We start from the raw sequence: 16,057 nt of genomic DNA, 5'->3' as shown, positions 1-16,057 counted from the left end.
TACTTTCCAGTCGAAAATGCTATGTTCCCCTGATAACGCGCCTACATGTTCGTCACCTGGAAGTGCCTGGCGCGTAGCGTTTAGGAAAGAAAAAACACGCAAAAGAGATGACGATTCTTATTTGGAGACATGGCAGGCTTTAGAGATGGAGTGCTAACTTTTCTTAGAGTGTACTGGTTGCTCAAAATTGGAGCCAACTGGTATCCTCAAACTTCTGCATGATGTGCTAACTACTGATCCCATGTTTTTACTCCCTTTCCGAGAGATCTTCCCGTCAACAAAAAAATATTTTTCTACGCTTTGCACCCGATCAGTAGCGACGTATTACGACAGGGAGCACTACATCTCGTGCAAAAAAGGGTGCTTGGATAAATGGGACGTATTAATTCGCGAATTCTGCGAATTCGAAACGTCACTCGCGGCTATTTAGAGGGACACCGGGGATAAATGCCATGGATCAGATTATGCTGTTTCAGTAGCACTTGGAGGTGAGAAGCAGGAGATAAATGGCTCATTATGTTACAAGGGATATTCACGAAACTAATATTGGATGGACCATATGTCTTGGTGTGTTCACTTGCCTGTTTTAGTTAAGTACTCGTCCATTTTCTCTTTGTGATTTCAGGCTTATGCCGAATTTCAAAACGGGACATATCAGATAATATGGTCATCTGACAATGGAAAAGAAGAGACGCGTCTTATAGTAAAAAAGGTATGTGGAATTTTTTCATTTATCCGCTACCTCCAAGTCGCCTCAACGCCTGTATATAGCCGTTAGTACTACATGCAAAAAAAGAAGAAAAAGAAAAAAAATGGGAGTTAACAGTGGTTGACATCGAAGAAAGACAATGTCTTCTTGGGCGCATTAGTATTTCATGTTGATTGTTGTTTTGACTGTACTACCTTCGGGATCTGCCCAAATCTTTAGAATGCCCTTTCTTTGAGTTCGGGCCAGATATTTCGTTGAGCGAAGCCACACTTTCAGTCCCGGTTATAGGCGGGCGCAGAATAGAGTCGGAATCAAACCACAATCGGGTGGGCCCTTGATAACGAGGTAACGCGTGCGCGTTCAGGACACACACAATACCATCAGGCACGCAAACACTCTAACACATTCAAGCAAAAAACATAGACCATCTTTTTTAAAAATTTTATGCCTAAAAGAATGTGATGAAATTCAAGAAGGAGCACTTCGAAAATTTAGGCAAACAAACCGCCTGGTAAACAAACCGCACACACACATACACACGCACGCACACACGCGCACACAGAGGGAGAGAGAGAAAGGAAACCATAGAATACATGGATTCGTTATCAAACTATACATAATATGTTGATATTGAGGAAGGAATACCGACATAGGTATATGTAAAGGTATCCCACTCAAGAACACATACATCCACGTAATACATTTCTTCCCTCTGAAGCGCGCACACACACACACAAAAAAGCTTTTCTTTGAGGAAGGAAGACAGCGAAAGTGTATGTGGAGGTATCACTCATTTCCGAACGAAAAAAAAGAAAGAAAAAAACAGAGCGAAGAGAATGCCACCGCCTCCTCCATGCCGTAATCGGATGCGCATTAGCGAGCGGAAGCGATTCGGCATGTATATCATACACCTCGGCACGCCGTACATATAATCCGTTACGCTATGATCGCGTCCGACCCCCCCCCCCCCCCCCCCTCCCCGCAGAAAGCTCTAAATGCGGGTCTTCCGCTTACCGTATGGGCGGGCGTCGAAGCCCGCGGAGCGCCGCTTATGCGTCCCAAACACACGTACACGAACACGCAGGCAGGGCGCGTACTTTGGCGGGAGAAGAATGGCGCGCGCGCGGCTTTCGTGTCGTCCATACACGGGGCATGCAGGCGAAGAGAGCCGTCGTGGGACGGGGCTCGTTTTTCGCCGAAAACCCGGTCGCCCCATGCGCAAGACTTTCTTCTCGCGCGGGGCGACCTTAATGAAAATGCTATAGTTGGCCGATCGGCTTTCGCGGGGTGTACCGCGGGGGGCTCTGCGCAGTCACTGTCGCGCTTTTTTCCTCGGCCCGCGCGTCTGGTGGATAGTGCGTGGATCGTTGTTCGATGCAAGCCATCGTGCGCCAAGGTGCGCGATTTCGTGCGTGTGCGTGCGCGTGTGTGTGTGTGTGTGCGTGTGTGTGCAGTTTTTTTCGTGTTTGTTTGTTTGTGTTTGCTTGCGACCGAGTGTTCCTTTTTGCATATATATTTGAGATTTGGTGCACATTCCTGACTCCAGAACTGGTCTTCTTGCGCGCAGTTGTCTGTACGTTTTATGGGCATTTGTGTTTGTTTCTGCGCGAGTGTGTGTTTTGCATTTGCGTGTGCATCCTTGTGTGTTTGTCTTTAAATAATAATATTTGGGGTTTTACGTGCCAAAACCACTTTCTGATTATGAGGCACGCCGTAGTGGAGGACTCCAGAAATTTTGACCACCTGGGGTTCTTTAACGTGCACCTAAATCTAAGCACACGGGTGTTTTCGCATTTCGCCCCTATCGAAATGCGGCCGCCGTGGCCGGGATTCGATCCCGCGACCTCGTGCTCAGCAGCCCAACACCATAGCCACTGAGCAACCACGGCGGGTGTGTTTGTCTTTCCATGCGTGCGTACGTTTGCGTAGGTCTTTTTAAACTTCCTTCACGTTTCTGTCGGTTGCCTGTGCTTTCATTTGTGCGTATTTGGTATCTTAGTGTTTCTTTTCTTCTAAATGTTGAGTGCGCATGCATGCGTATTTGTGTCTGTTTATAACAGCATTCGCATGCCTGCAACGAGTAGTTGGCTTCATGCACACAAATACTTTAGTGGCTCATTACTGCATGGTAACTGAGCCAGGTGCTGTGAGGCGCGTTGGAAGAATGACCTCAGGGCCCACACAAAAATGCATCAGACGTTGCGACTTCATATTGATCTCCGTGCGCTATCCAGGTGGTCGCTATCTACATTGTCCATATGCGAAAAGATACGCGAGTGCCATTCAACCAACGAATATTTCAGGGGTTACGCCAGGCGCGGCACCGGTAATTTGTGCTGCCAGCTTGCCCAAATAAACAGGGGGCATAGAAAGGTATAATTTTTAAATCAGACGACAAAGCAGAAACTTACGCAGGATGAATGACAGGGGACAGACAAAGGGCTTGCAACTGTCTCCTGTTATTTGTCCTTCGCCGGTTTCTGCCCACTAGTCACTTCAGTGGCCAGGTATTTTGAGCGTCCGTCACCAGAGCGTAGGCAGGCATGCTTATAAAAAGTCTTGATTATCTATCTTTATTGATATATGTACATTTGGCGTCTAGTGTTTTGTGTTCGCTACTACTTAATGGTAGCGGTTTCTCCAGTAGCCAAACATTCCATTTTGTCGACGTTAATGAAGATCTTCCTGGAGAAGTGCGCATTGACGTGGCCCCAGCAAGGACCTAGGTCGTACGTGTTATTATAACAGATTTTTTAAACATATTTATACCCGTTTGTTATTTCGTCGCAAGCGGAAAATGGTGAAACGTTTCTCGCAATGTCCAATAGGCTCGCTGCACGGATTTCAATATATATATAAATTTTTTGGCATTCTAGCCGTTCTTTCCCAGAAAATAAACTTGCTAGGCTTAGTGACTGGCTGCTTGAAAGCGCAATGTTGCTAATCTTCATCGGTAAACAATGAATTGTGAACTGCAGTACCTAGGCACCGTCATATTTCATTACTCTGAGCTGGTGTGGTGTCAGGAAGGCGAAGCCGCTCCTCGTAGCTTTTTGTTTCGCTATTTCTAGTACACTGAGTTTTCTAATGCAGTGGCACTTTCTCTATTGTAGACATGCACTTTATAAGTAAAGCTTAGCTTAACATTCATTATTATTGTGTATTCACGAATATGGGCACCTTGAAGCTGTGATTTCCTTTCTGTTTCCTTCAGTTTATTTTTGTTTTATTTTGTCAAGTACGAGAGTGACGGATGGAAAAGCATGGCTTAGTAGCTCGTCACTTCACTCTCTGGCCGATAGATGGCCTCTGCTGCAATGGGAAGCGTCACGATTCGATGCATATTACGTGCACGCGCATTGCTGGAGCCAATTTCGGCCCTCACTTGGCAGGTTCGTGCTGGATAAAATGAATACCGATTCAGTGCTCCCTCTTTCCTCTTTGGCTGAATGCAACGGCCTGGGTGGTCAAAACGGACGATTTTTCACGCCTGCATGCAGGGACGCCAGCTCGCCAGTGGCTGTCTATGAAACACCGTAAGATGAGGTGAAGTTTGTGCCTGCAGCAGAAGATAGCGAAAGGGTGCAGGCCCTGGGACGTCCGGTTTGCGAAACTGCAGTATGATGGATCATCGATGCCGCCCACTTTATTCGCCTTCTCCAAATTAGATGTCCACTCTTTGTTGCACACTTTCATAGTGCGATGACCGGGAGCGTAGACCGTGCCGGTTCAACTGCCTCAACAATCACGTGACCAAGTGGCCAGTAATCCGGCTGACGACCACCACCCACTTGTTTGCTTTCGGCTTCCGTTTCCTCGGCAAGACACGTGAACCATTATTTTCGTTAAGCAAGAAAAAAAATGAGTGTTGGTGACTACATTTTCGCTAGTAACTATGATTTAGTAAAGAAAAGTGCGCCCTTTGGGTAATCTAGCAGACGTGTTTCTGGCATACCTCTCTATTCTTCTCTGAATGAGCCTTGAAGTTTTCTTGTAGGTTACACTAGGAGAATGCCAGCAAACTTTAGAGCAGGAAAAATCGAGAGGCAGACATAGACAAAGAGACAGGAAGGTGGCTGGACTAAGAACTGAACTTTATTCATGAAAACGACGTCCCCCCAAGTCCGTACTGAACATGCGCAGGCACAACCAAACAAAAACACGGTCAACACCTTATCTATACATGTCTACAGTTATCAAGAAATAAAAGCTCTTTCTTGGTTAGGAACACAGATGGCGCGCTTACACACTTCTCGGGGCCAAGTTTATAGATGCGATAGGCTTCAATCAGTTCTCTTTCCTGCTGAGTCTTAGCCTTCGCCAAGATTGAAACGTCATTGAAGACAGGATGACAACCGCACTCCTTACAATGCAGCGGAAGATTACCTCCTGTGCCTGTGGGTATTAGATTTGCATGCTCACGCATGCGATCATGGACACAGCGACCGGTTTGGCCTATATAATCTCTACCACATGTCAAAGGGATGCTGTACACTACACATGTGTCGCACGTGCGGTGCTTCACAACATGCTTGGTATTGCACGTACTCTTTCGCGAACTGCGCTGCGAGACCCTACTTCAAAGTTTTGCAAGCTTACAAGGCGCAGAACAAACCAAACTGACGTCGTTTCTTGCCGCAACCTTTTCAGTCTATGAGAAATGCCATGTACATACGGCATGACCACCAAGTTCTTTTTTATTTTGTCTCGCACTTCGCGATCCTCCCTGTTTTTCTTTTTCAAACGCTTGTACACAGATTCAGCCACTGCAGTGACCAAAGTCTTTGGATAGCCTGCCGCTAACAGTCTCCTTTCTTGCTGGGCGGCACTGTCTTGCATTAGATGCGTACAACTCTTTTCCACCGCATTCGACAAGCACAAAGAGGCTATGCCACGCTTGACCAGTTTCGAGTGAGCAGATTGGTACGGTAGCAACGTCTTTTTAGTTCTTGGACTATAAGCCCAGCAAATGTGACCTTGAGGGTGAAAGGTTACAGTCAAATCTAAAAACTTGATGGTATTTTCTTGTGGTGCCTCGTGGGTGAAACTAAGATGCCGAGAGCAATGCTGAAAAACTGATAAAACACTGCAAATGATATCAGGGAGACAATCACTTCGTCTGATATTTAAGAGAACCAGGAAATCGTCGACATACCTGAACACCCGGGCAACACGGTAATCGGTAATGGCGTCTGACAAAGACTTGTCGAATTTCGCTAAGAAAATACCGCACAGTACCGGTTTCAAGTTTAGAGCCAGTGTCATCCACACGACATGCACCGCCTGCCTCTTGGCCGATCCTCCATTGTGGGCGTGGGCTGTAGTACGAAATCATCACAATCAACGCGTCGACGATCGCCAGCTAGTTTGCTTTGACACGATAGAAGTACATACACGTCTGATTGTCGCCTAAAGTTTCAATCCTTGCTTTACGGGGAATGCGTGGCTGACCTGCGCATTCTGCTACAACAGCCTGTAACCTTGCACATTTTAATGCAAAGTAATTGAATATCTTCAGGCTGTTTGAAATGAATGGCATTATAATAGCGTAGTAAATCTGGTACAATATACGCAGTAGTATTGAATATAATAAACTATAACTTTTAAAAAATGCTTCCTTCTCGAGATAACATGTCTGAAAGGTTTGATGTAGGCTGAGAGGTCTAAATATTTTTGGTAGTACTACGTGCACTGGGCTGAGTATTGAATGAAAGGAATAAATGCTGCTTTGACGATTCGCATGGTAAAAAAAAAAATCACATACCAAACACCAAAATGTGGAGTCGTATTCTTTGGCAACGCTGTTAACTAATACCAAAGTTCTGCTGATGAAAGATTCAATTTGTTTCAGTACGGGGCACAAGCATTCAGGAACAATTAAAAAAATTCTATGTGGAAAGCACTGCGGTTGCAGAGAAAAAAGTTCTTTATATGTCGGCGAAAGTGGTGTTTTGATAAAACCGGATCTAATATTTTAATTTGCGACAACTTCGCCTAAAACACTTCTTGTGTGTAGTCTTCATGATTACTGTTTCCGGATTGCCTTTTAATATCCTTCTATTTAACTCGCCTTGGTCTTCGTTTCTTTCATGCTTTTTTGGCAAAGGCCTGTAAGCTTGCCTATCTTATCTTATCATAGTCCGTCCTGCTCAGCACAGCATCCCGAAACACAACTAGTGGAGCACCAAAGGTGGCAAGAACCTTATCTTTAGCATTTTTTCTATCACTGTTGTAATTATTTGCATAATAAACAGTGGCGTTTACCATGTATGCTCCAACAAACGTGGTTTTTTGGGCGCCTACGCCAAATCAAGTGTTCGTAACGGCACTATCGCAACTATGATGACACCTTTGGGACGTACACTGAACTACTGAAAGCGTTAAAGGAACTACTGACATTATATCTCTAAACGATTATACAAGTAAGGACATTTACATATTTTAAGTAAGGAATAACAAAGCAAACGCTAAAGCATGTCGCCCGAACTTGCGTAGCGAGCAGGTAGGATCACGGATGAGGACCGCATTTGCAAAGACGTTTAAAAATTTCTGGTGCGTATCTGATGATGCCATTTGGTGCAAACGTTTTGCATGGACGCCGGTATATATTGGCGTTAAAACAAACCAAAATAGTATTTTTTAGTCAATTTTACTGTCCATTCCCGCCCGCTTAAATCAACTTGTAAGATCACTGCCTACTGTCCGGTGACAGACGCTTTTTCTCAAATAAAATGAGCATTGGGCTGTGGTGCCACGGGAGCTGACGTGCGCATACCACAGCTGAACGTGCTTACCTTTATTTTTATATTTTTTTTTCGTTCCCGATCAGTGACCGACCGACTGGCCCAGCCGAAATCATTGCGACGCTTCGGGAAGACGGCTTCGCTTTAAGAAGCAGCCAACTTCAGTAACACGGCGTCTATCAGTACTATTTCGTTCGTTTATTCGTTGCAGAAAACGGAAGTGCAGCCTGAAAATATTTCAGGACGTGTCCTGTTCCTCGTCCAGCGTGCATCTTCTTACGCCCTGCATCTAAGCCTCCTCCCCCTTCCCCTTTCCCCCCTTGATTTTTTGACCTTTTTCTTTTTGGCCTGTTCCTACCGCCCACACTGCGGAAAGCAATGGGATAACACGTACAAATATGGGTCGAGCGCCTCGCGGCGTCCCAAGGTGATCGGATGGACAAATCTCACACTGTACACCCTGCATCGGAGCCGCACTGCCGAGGCGAAACCCCGGAAGAACCCTAAACCCGCGGAATGTAGGCGATAACACGTCACGTTCAAGCCTATGTGTGCCCCAGAGAGACCCGCCAATTCTGTGATTGCTCTCCGAAATAAAAAACCTAAAGTGAGTCAGAAATTCGGCTTAAAAGAAAGCTCCGTGTAGTGGAAAACCGATCGAGTTGCAGTGGTAGTAGCGCGACTAAAATATCCTACACGACGCCAAGCTAGACTCGGCCGTCTCTTCCACACAGGGCCTTCAGAGAGGCCGAAGTGATTTCCCGTGACACTGTTTCACCGTTTCCCGAAACGGTATCTTGCGCGGTATCTTGCGCGGTTCACGCGCAAACGGTATCTTGCGCGTGAACGCAACCTCCTGCTTCGGTGGGTCGGCAGAACAAACGGAAATCGTTCAGACTAACTCGCGAAGTATATTTCTTTCCTCGGGCTCACTTGGTCACAGACTGTCCTAAGTTCTCCTCAGCCGGGCTCACTCAGGCTCGCCTAGACCAAACACAACAAGGCTTGCTCGTGCTATGACTCAGCGGAATCGGATTGATGCAGGTCCACTTAGCCTCATAGCGACACTCACTCAGGCGGTCTCAGATACCGTATTTTCGCGATTCTAAGCACCCCCCGATTCTAAGCACGCCCCTCACGTATCGCGCTAAAATTGGGAAAAAATGGCTGTGGCTTAGCTAAGGTTAAGCCCAGGATGCGAAGCATACTAGCCTTTATTTTAGATGTTGAACCACTGCTTAGCCTGGTGAACTGCTGTTGCTTGGCTGTATTTGGTTCGAATAGACGAAGAAACAACTCATGCGTTACTCTGCTTCGCCTTCAAGAGTGGAACACGACAGCGTTCCCGTCGACCCGCCAAGGGGTGTAAGACAATGGGCTACGGCGCAGCGACTACGCGCCGCGCATTGGACGCGGTGAGCGTCGAGCAACGCAGCGTTCGGCGCGGCAACTAAATGTGCGCCTGAGCAAGCGACGCACGCCTGAGCCTTAGAAACAGCTCGTTTCTAAGGCAACACCGCATTCACTAGAGGCGCTTTTGTACCGCTTTGAGGCATCGTACTCGTGGCTCAGTGGTAGCGTCTCCGTCTCACACTCCGGAGACCCTGGTTCGATTCCCACCCAGCCCATCTTGCAAGGGTTGAGCCAAAGCCACCTAGAAACAAGCGCAGCTGCTTATATACCGCCGCGACGCCGCGAGCGACGGCGCGAGTTGGAGCCCCGTTTCTCCTCTGTCGTGACGTCACGGTGTCACGTGGTATGGCATGGGGTCAAAGGTCATTGAAGGCGACACCGCCGCGCCTGAGGAGCTGGGTTGAGCTCTCGTAATATGCTTCGCATAAAAAATTTTGCACGTGAATCTAAGCATACCCATATTTGTCAGGAAAAGCGCGCAGCCAAGGCCGCCTAGCGCGCTTGCTCGCTCTGTCATCGAGCCGGAGCCGTCGGAGTCCCGAGGTGGAACGGCATCCGCGGCGCAATTTTGCCGCACAGCCGGACTGCAGAGCCGCGCGGACTCGTGAGCGGTGGTGATAGTGACTGAGCATCCGACAAAAGTGATGGGTCACTCTGTTCACCGATTTTTCTTTTGGATGTTTGCAAAATAAAATGTGATTTCTCGCACCCATCTCGTCGTGATGTCGCAGCAAAAAGAGGGAGTGGGGGGGGGGATCATTCTAGATTTTTCGAATTTAAGCGCCCCCCCTCACTTTGGGCAGCGCGATCAAGAAAAAAAGGGGGTGCTTCGAATCGAGTGAATACGGTAGATGGTAATAGGGGCGCACTTACACTAACAGAATCATGCTAGTGGTAAATCGCGCCATCTACGTAAAGGTGGACGGGAGCTACAACATAAGCAGGCCGTCATCTCCACTTCATTGCAGTTGCTTCATTGCGATCATTTCTTTTTGTTTTTGTTGTTGTTGTTGTTGCTGCTGCCGCCCCACAGTCGTCCTTCTTTCGCCTTTACTCTGTCCTTGTTACCACGCCATCGTCCTCATTACAACGTCATCATGCCAGTGCCGTATACTCCGTCGTGATTATGTCATCGCCCTTAACGTGTCATCGCCATTTTAACGTCATCATTGCATCCTCGAGGTGCTGCTATTCTTATAACGTTGTAGTCTCTTTGTCGTCATCTAGAGGTCGTCGTGATTTATTCTTTATGCCATTGCCGTTGCACCGTTGCCACAATGTCGCGGTGGATCTGTCGTCCTCCAAGTGTCGCCATGCAATCGACGTCACGCCATCCTCGTCATACCGTTCTCGCCATTCCATGTCTCCATTTCTTCACTATCATGCGTGGAATCCGCATGTTGGAGCACCACAAGTTTACATGTTGAGTCAGAAGCATTTCCCGATGAAAACGCATACAACTTGGTTGTCTGGTCAATACTTGGGAATCGTCGCCCAACGAGTACATTGTACTTCGCAAGCCCCAACAAAAGCCTCGCTTAAACCGATTCTGGGAACTGTCGGGTTCTGCTTCAATCAACGCCAACTTCATTCTGGTTTAGTTTCAGGCTGGTAAACATGATTGTGGCAGCACGCTTCGTCCTCGGTCGCTCACTTTACTGTCGTATGTCGCCCAAATAAATAAAGCTCGTTCCTACCGACTCACAGAATATTTTTTTTCGTTATAGCTCATTCTAATTCAGACTCACCGGGATTTTACTCTACCGAGCTCACCCGCATTCAAACTCTCCAAAATTGTAATTACTCGAGCTGATTCGGACAAGATTCACAAGAATTCTACTCTGGCGGACTTTCTAAGACTCAGGCCCACAAGTCCGTCTGATTCTGAGTGAGCCAAAGTTAGTCGACTGATGAGTGAATGTGTCAACATATGCCCATTCCCGTCACTTTTTATTCGATCACAGACCAATGTTCTCTGCCGATATAGCCCTTCTCTAGTGCTTCTTTTCTATGTGTGTACGCGCTGCTTGTATTCATGCCGACTCGCTGTACAGCTTCCTTGTTATCGAACATGAGCTTCTACTGGCAAACACAATTTCTGACAACCCAGTTGCCGCTTCCCTGCAACTGCAGCTTATACAACCGTAATCTATACCGGGAAACGCTTGCGGTTAACTATATGCGCGAAGGTGAGCTTTCTGGTTCTCTTTTTCTTTCTCTCGGACGGCGAGCGCCACCGCTGCCGCGGATGCACAGACGTCAGCGCCATCTGGTGTTGCTTTATGGTGGCTTCCTCCGCTTTCATTCTCGTGCTCTCTTCGCTGTCGTCGTTGTTCATTCCCCGTAGCGCTCCGCGTTCGCTCTTTTATCCTTCACTGTTCGTTCGCGCGGTTACGCCGAGGGACGACGAGGCACGCCAACGCTCAATGCAGGGACGTGTGCCTTAGAGCTGTGCTCTAGAACATGGCCGCCATGACGTGTTTTCGGGACCTTCAATTACCTTCGGTACCTGGCCTAGACAAAGGCATGGCCTTCGAGATTGGCTTCCGTTACTCCGAGGGAGCCGCTCGCAGGGGGAGGGGTTCGAACACCACCTATTGAGGAGCTTTCGTACAGAAGCGCTAACGCAATGAAAACGTAAGGCAATGCGGCGCCGTCCGGTGCTTCGTTTAAAAACCTGTACAAGCCAACACAATCCATTTCTATTCGACACATCTTGTCAGGTTCGTGGGTTCCAGAATCGCTGAAACATATCGAAAATACAGCGGGTTATCCTCTCGCAATTAACGACTCCGGCAAGCTAAGTGGAAGCCGAAGCTTCATTCTCCCTTTATTGGTGATCAACAATAAGAAGGGTGCTGGCATCAGGATAGCTTACAGTGCAGCGGGAGCCACGGATACCGTCACGTTGAACAATGCATTATATTTACCGTCGTATACGACAGCTACGTACATTCATCTCACCATGTAACATACGTTAACATGGCGTACATCTAACCACAGAACTCCGTTAACTTGAGGAGCATACGCCGGGAAGAGAACGCTGTTTTTTTCTGCGCTTATGGTTCACTCGCCTGCATCGCTCGTGCTGCTGTCTTAAAGTGGGTTACTAAATAGAAACGTGAATATATATCCTACAGGGTAGGTCGTACTTCTGTAACGCGGGCAAATATCACCGTGGGCAGGTGCTTGGAAACCTCGAAAAGGCTAAACGTGCTGCAGGTGGCAACCCCACCTAAAAATTCACGCGTCAGCCACATGGTATAGAACAACAGATAGCTGAGCAAGTTGGTAAGGAATCACAATGCAAATGGGTAAGGCGTACATACGCGGACACAAGAAAAGTGGACAAGGGCGTTCGTGTTGTGCACTTCTCTTGTGTCTGTGTTTGCACGCCTTACCACTTCTTTGCATTATGAGCCACATCATGTAACGTCATGAAATATGTAGCGTCTCTTCGGGTGGTTGTCGAGTGCCTATGAATGAAGAACTATTACGGCCAGTTCAAGAAGACGCAAAGGAAAAGCCAGCCTGGCGACATTGGGGAAGTGTTCCGCAGGCAGTCGTCCAAGGTATGCGGAAGTGTTCATTACAACTGAGAACATGAAATAAGCGCAGTGAAAGAACAGAGATGCACACAAGCCCAGGCAATCTGCACTCACCTGCGCATGACTGGCAAACGTTTAGTTCAATAGCGTAATAATTTATCACAAGTGCCAGTTACGTCATCCTGAACAACAATTGATAAATCAACACCGTGTTTCTTTCGGTGTATTGGGGGACGTAACCCTGAAGTCCAAACTGCAGACTCTGGAACAATGAAAGACGATGAAAGCAGTAAAATATCGAAAACTAATGCCTGCAAGATTGACGTTATCGTCTTGGTGCTTGTTAAGTTCTTGAGGAAACTAAAATCGTGTTTTGAATCGTGTCACTGAACTGACAGTGCTATTTCCTGTCTCCCTCTTGATATAAATGGGGGATTTGAGCTCTTTCCGTCGGTTTCAAGGATGCCCTCTTAATCAAGCTCTCTCGGCAGACTACTCCCAGCTCGCTTGCTCCTGCTCCGCGGTCTGCTTTTCGTGTCACTAGGCATCGCCTGCTCTCCGCGATGCCGTTGTCCGCTCAATCGCCACCACGTGACCAAAGTTCCCGCCCACAGCTGGCATGAATCCAGATCCGCGACGAAGCCGACTGCGAGTCCTACTTGTCGTCGTCGTCGCAGACGCGCGTGCAAGAGAAAAAAGAAAAAGAAACAAAGCACGTGGCAGTGCGTAAGCCAACATGTGCGCTCTGCTTACGGCTCCTTCGCGTGCCTGTAAATCGTCACTCTTCTATGTAAATCGCGCGAGAGCCTCCGCTTCCAAGGTTAACCTACCCGTGAGACCGCGCGCGCCGGCTAAATCTGGACGTCTATCGAGTGCGCGTGGCGTGGGTATATCGTTCACGAACGGAGACGCGGGCCAGCCCGAAACTTTCGTTCTTTTTCTTTCTTTTCATTTCTTCCCCGCGAGCCTCCTCTTCTCTTCCTGGTCCTAGAAAAACTCGGGGAAAGAAACGTCCTATTTGCATTTAATTTATCTCGTGACAACTCCCTCATTTGTCTTTTCTTTCTTTCTTTCTTTCTTTCTTCCTTTCTTTCTTTCTTTCTTTCCTTCTTTCCTTCTTTCCTTCTTTCTTTCTTCCTTTCTTTCTTTCTTTCTTTCTTTCTTTCTTTCTTTCTTTCTTTCTTTCTTTCTTTCGGTCCTCTTTCCAGCGGCCGTTCACGACCGCAGCGCCCTCTGGGCACGACGGCGCACGCCGTTTTGTTCCGCCATCTCTCGTTACCTTTCAATCCTTTATCTCCTTGTCTTTTTTATTTTCTTCTCCTATTACCCGCACTTGTGAATTATATACGAATATATATAAGGACGTTCCACACGCTAGTCGTGTCTGCGTCGCGTGAGAGCACGTACGCATATCCACACAGTGCCGAAATGTAGAAGAAAAGAGGGCACTCGGGTAGCTGTTTCACGTAACCATGCCCGCAGTGTCTCGTATAAATCTCGCCAGTGGGCAAATCTGGCATTGAACTGTTGTTATTCTTAAGATTCATGTGCACGATTACGCAGCCTGCGTGCATGAATGCTGCTCTAGTTTTCTGCGTTGCTTTTTTTTTTCTGTGAGAGAACCCCAGCATTGGCTTTTTACAATTTTGATAGTTGTTTGAGAGCTCATTGTGATAAATTTTCCGGGTGAATCTGTGCATTCGGTGTGCTGTTTTCTGGTAACTAATTAGCCTAAAGATGAAGAAAAAGAATGTGCAAATCCAGCACACGAGTTGGAATCTAGGTGAAACGAAGCTTGAATGAGGCAGTGAATTCCATGCCGTGCAACTGATGACTTACACCCATGAGCAAAAGTATACGGACCACAGGGGTGCCGAGAAAAATGGAACTTCTTCGTAATTAGCTGGCGTAGACGGAGGCTGATGAGTGCATAAGAAAATTCGAAATGTCAAGCTTGGACTGCAGTCTTTATTTCAAGTTGAATTCACAGACAGAGGAGAAAATGAGTTTAACGAGAAATCCTTGGTTCGTATAATTTTGCTCAAGGGTTTCCTCGTGTTTCCTGTCACGCTATGAAGGATATATGCGGTGCACCGCTCAAAAGCTACGCCGAAACAAAAATACAATATCAGGCGGATAAACAGTGCAAGACGTCTGTGCAGCCATGCCACTATAGGTCGAGGGCGATGCATGTATATGATGCCTATTGAAGAAAGAACACTGGTGACGTAAGGTATACGCGCAGAGAATTGATGCATAGATCTATCTACATTTAAGGCACCTCTATTTTGTGTCGCAGTGGCATTACCCAATCTGGAGGTTGGCCGCGAGAAGGTCGACACCGTACGGCAGCTACTAAATCCACAGATCAACGAAAATGAAGTAAATAAAAGAATCCATTTTATATAACCCGCTATTCCATCACGAAGTCGGTGGTTAGAGTTACCTGTGATTCGAGATTATTGGCTCAGGTTTTACGTAGAAATTTATCGTTCTGGTACGCAGAACAGAAGTATGCTTACTGGCACTACTTTGTAAGCCAGCTTACCAGGGTTACATAAGCCCGTTCGCTGGTACTAGCAATCGGCGCGCTTATATTACTAGCATGTTTATACCCAACAACGTGTCCGCCGAGGTAACAACTGACCCAACAAATGCGTTAGACCCGGGAACTTACTCAAAGAAAAGGTCGCTTTGTAAACAACTTGGACAACGTCATCTCAAAGGAGGGTCTAATCACACCCATTTTTCGATCTGCCCATCCACTCGCCCCAATCCATGTATTTATCCCCGCAATCATCACCTGTCTATGTCAGTTCCTTATTCCCCAATCTATCTGTAAAGTCAGCCTGGTCTGTTTACTGATCCACCCATTATCTTTCCATCTGTTTATTCGTTCGTCCTTCCATGCGTTCTTCTGCCCACCCACCGATCCAACAATCCGCCCGTCTGGCTGTCCTTCCTTCAACCCACTCTGTCTGTCTCTGTCTGTCTGTCCGTCTGTCTGTCTGTCTGTCTGTCTGTCTGTCTGTCTGTCTGTCTGTCTGTCTGTCTGTCTGTCTGTGCGTCTGTGTCTGTCTGTCTGTCTGTCTGTCTGTCTGTCTGTCTGTCTGTCCGTCCGTCCGTCCGTCCGTCCGTCCGTCCGTCCGTCCGTCCGTCCGTCCGTCCGTCCGTCCGTCTGTCTGTCTGTCTGTCTGTCTGTCTGTCTGTCTGTCTGTCTGTCTGTCTGTCTGTCTGTCTGTCTGTCTGTCTGTCTGTCTGTCTGTCTGTCTGTCTGTCTGTCTGTCTGTCTGTCTGTCTGTCTGTCTGTCTGTCTGTCTGTCTGTCTGTCTGTCTGTCTGTCTGTCTGTCTGTCTGTCTGTCTGTCTGTCTGTCTGTCTGTCTGTCTGTCTGTCTGTCTGTCTGTCTGTCTGTCTGTCTGTCTGTCTGTCTGTCTGTCTGTCTGTCTGTCTGTCTGTCTGTCTGTCTGTCTGTCTGTCTGTCTGTCTGTCTGTCTGTCTGTCTGTCTGTCTGTCTGTCTGTCTGTCTGTCTGTCTGTCTGTCTGTCTGTCTGTCTGTCTGTCTGTCTGTCTGTCTGTCTGTCTGTCTGTCTGTCTGTCTGTCTGTCTGTCTGTCTGTCTGTCTGTCTGTCTGTCTGTCTGTCT

The 16,057-nt window shown here is 47.4% G+C and overlaps 1 protein-coding gene across 8 annotated transcripts in view; it reads left to right on the top strand.

Annotated features, from left to right (window-relative positions):
- LOC135921697 (uncharacterized) overlaps positions 1-16,057 on the top strand; it is a 381,860-nt gene that overhangs the window by 209,657 nt on the left and 156,146 nt on the right. For 4 of the 8 annotated variants that reach the window (XM_070527014.1, XM_070527012.1, XM_070527011.1 and 1 more), the window contains one exon: positions 626-712. The exons of the other annotated variants lie outside the window; for them this stretch is intronic. The gene's annotated coding sequence lies outside the window, so the exon portion shown is untranslated. The remainder of the gene's footprint in view (positions 1-625; positions 713-16,057) is intronic. 8 annotated transcript variants of the gene reach the window in all.

The sequence above is a fragment of the Dermacentor albipictus genome, chromosome 10 (assembly GCF_038994185.2).
Source record: "Dermacentor albipictus isolate Rhodes 1998 colony chromosome 10, USDA_Dalb.pri_finalv2, whole genome shotgun sequence".
NCBI lineage: Eukaryota > Metazoa > Arthropoda > Arachnida > Ixodida > Ixodidae > Dermacentor > Dermacentor albipictus.
The sequence above is the reverse complement of the archived record's forward strand: the minus strand, read 5'-3'. Positions and strand labels throughout refer to the sequence as shown.